Source organism: Schistocerca gregaria, unplaced genomic scaffold, assembly GCF_023897955.1.
Source record: "Schistocerca gregaria isolate iqSchGreg1 unplaced genomic scaffold, iqSchGreg1.2 ptg000577l, whole genome shotgun sequence".
Taxonomy (NCBI): domain Eukaryota; kingdom Metazoa; phylum Arthropoda; class Insecta; order Orthoptera; family Acrididae; genus Schistocerca; species Schistocerca gregaria.
This window is the reverse complement of record NW_026061968.1, coordinates 594954-598401: the sequence shown is the minus strand read 5'-3', so window position 1 is coordinate 598401 and position 3448 is coordinate 594954.

Below are 3448 nucleotides of genomic sequence, written 5' to 3'. Positions count from 1 at the left end.
ACAATGGTAGCTAACGAAAAGCTCTGTTTGTTGTGTTGCAGACACTACTGGCTATAACAACTCCCAAATTTAGGTATTTAAATATTATTCTAATGTTATCGTAAGATAAGGCATAGTATTCATTATACTATTGTTAAAAACAGCATTGTTTATTAAACATGTTATCTTCTATATGAACCGTAAAAATTGTATACATTTCATTTAAATTTGTTGCCAATTTGTTTCAGCTATTGCCACATGATGTACAGTCACTTCAACTTAAAAAATATACGAAAAAGGAGACATAAACATTTTTTTCAAGGCACTTTCTTGATCCTAAATTACCACAGCATTACATTTAAATGTTTAGCAGCCAATACCATTTTTCACAGCACCTGATAATTCTTGTAACTGTACCCAAGATGTAGTCTGGAATGTCTGAAACACCATTATCATTAGTTACCTTTATAATTCAGTCAATATATGTATTATTTTTTACTTTTAAACACATTTGGCAAAATAAAATGGATTTTTTCTTTAGCAACAGTCCTTCTCACACAGGCAAGCAAAGCAACAAACATTTCATCCTGGTTACTGTAAATGCACTCCAAGAACTAGCACCTCTACTTTGAGCATACTGTACTCTGTTTCACCCATAGCAGTTCACTATACCAGACTGCAGACAGAATGTTCACCACATCTTGTACTTTTTCTGTAAAATGTATGTGTTTCTGACCCTGCACAATTTGTCAGATACTCCAAGCAGTACACACTTTTAGTATTAATCAATTCCCAGGGTAGCTTGCTTGGAATCATTTCAGTTCAGACACTCATTCCATGTTCCATGTGATCTTCACTGTCTTGGGGTGATTTCCATGCTTCAATGTAGCAAGCTGTACAATGATAACTGTAACTGAATGCAGAAAATTAAGAATTGGAAATATAACAATAACAGACACAGTGTAATCCAATGAGCAATTGTACGTTCACTCACTCATTTATATATCAGCTTTGTATTCAATTGGAGGCTTTTTCCCCCATCATTTGTAATGAATAACCATGTCTCTGAGCTGGCAATTATAATACCAACACTTCTAGGGATACGAGTTGTGACATTTCACACCTTCCAAAAGCACATGAAAATATTCTGAATTCAAATTTTGAAGATGGAACATTTTGGTGCTACATAGGCACTGTAATACACAGATGGAACACGATTCAACAGCAGAAACATATTACAAAATTAGATACTGTTATAAAGAGAAGATCCCTGATTTTGTTGTAGCAACTCAATATCATTCCTGTGTTTAGTCACTTCTCTGCCGATTCAGTTACAGTTACCTTGACAGAGAGAACACTTAAAATAGCAGTATGTCTGTGCTATTAGTAAGTGGCATACATTCTAATCTCTTACAAAGGTTGAATTTCAATCACAGAATTCCATTTATGAGGTTTGGAAGCAGTTTATGTTGGGATCACTATAAAACCACGTACATGCTACTTGGGCCCTTGAGATGTGCCAATGACTCGGATGGCTTGCTGTCAGATGCATTTTGATCTTTTTGGGTGTCCAAGGGCTGTGGTCCAGATGATCACACACATTGTCTGCGAATTTTAGATGCTAAAGTGAAGAAAAGTTTTCAGTCACAGCTATTGATTTGCGTTAACACAGGGATTTAACTTTGCGTATTGCACCATAAACCTGTTTTGATAGTAAAACATGCAAAAACTAAGCTCATTCTTCACCCAGAGAGGTGCTGGTGAGTCTCCACAACACTGGTGGCCTTTACCTAAGAGGGTTCCATTTAAATAGGTCTCATTTCTTTTGCTGCCTTTGTACACTGTGTGTACCTAGAAGTGAGTTTCTATACTTGTTCAAGTTCATGCTGTATTGCATCCTAATAAGATGGAAGGAGGAGGTCGGAATTGAAAAAAGTGCTGTAATTGTAGCTCTGCATCACAAAGACTATTCTAGCAAGGCAATAGTAACAAATTTTGGCCTAACCAAGCCTACAGTAGTGTATACATTGCTCTGGTGCCAGCTCAAGTGTTTGACAATCTGGAAGACCCTGAGTAACACGGTAAAGCAAAGATTAGTTCCTATGTGTACAGAGTAAATGTGAAGAATCCTCCTGCACCTATAATTAATAATAAAGTAAACAATATGTGAGAAGCTCCAACCTTTGTCTCAGCAGAGCAATGCCATTTGTGTGACCATGACTTACATGGATGGACAGAGAGAAGTTGAATTGATTGCAATGGTCCAAGGATTAATCGAGTTTTAAATTTGTAAGCCTTCACTGAATGTTTACTCATTGACATCGTGGAGAACGTATGAAGTCAGTACTGATCAACAATTCAGTTCAATCTGCCAAGAGGCATATTAGTTGTGGGTTGATCTGCAGCAAGACAATGATCTCAGACAGACTTCTAAATTGTGCCAATAGTAAGTCAATAGAGGAAAGAAATTTGGGAAACTGAAGAATATGGTCTGGTGAAGTCAGCCGCCTCACTTAAATCCCATCGAATACTTACGGGATGAACTTGAGGAAGGGAGATTAAACACTAATGTCCCATTGAAAACAAGGTTATTAGAGACGGAGCACAAGCTTGGATTAGGGAAGGATGGGGAGGGAAGTCCACTCTGCCCTTTCACAAGAACCATCACAGCATTGGCCTGAAGTGATTTAGGGATATCACAGAAAACCTAAATCAAGATGGCTGGACATGGGTTTGAACCGTTGTCCTCCCGAATGCAAGTCCAGTGTGCTAACCACTGCTCCACCTCACCCACTGGGATGAACATGGCAGAGAGATCAGAGAACTGGCATCATCTAATGTTGAAAATCTATGGATTACAGATGCATGGGACTGTAATCTCTGCAAAAATATTATCTCCATAATGCCAACAGTCTGCGCAGCTGTTCTTAGCACGAAGGGTACTTAATGACAGAGAGAGAGAAAATATTTGTATTGTTAGCCTATTTAGTTTGAAGAGTGTAGTTGTCTATTAAAATAAAGTGCACAGCTTTTTTCATAGGTGATCGAATAATTTTGACCTGTAGTATATACTTAGTAACAACAATAAACAGATATTGAGATCCTTGTCAAGGAAGGTGATTTATTTACTAAACTAGAAAGGTTACAATGAAATGCATACCATTTACTCTGCTGAAAGAAGAAACTGCAACACCCTCAAGGAAATGGTCATTTTGGTCATACGATGTGACATCGCTGTAATTCAGGTCAAATGGAACATGTGTCACAGTGAAGGGTGTCCTGTCACATCACTACAATGCATACCACTCTCTGATGGCAATGCAGGTGTATATTCTGACACATAAAGGTGCCAAATGCCATCCTGTGATACATTGCCCCATAGCATCTTGGGCTGTTTGTTGGCACAATCTTTCATTAACTCACGATATATAGCGAAGTTTTGCTAAAGTTAAAAAGTGGTTTTACTGCT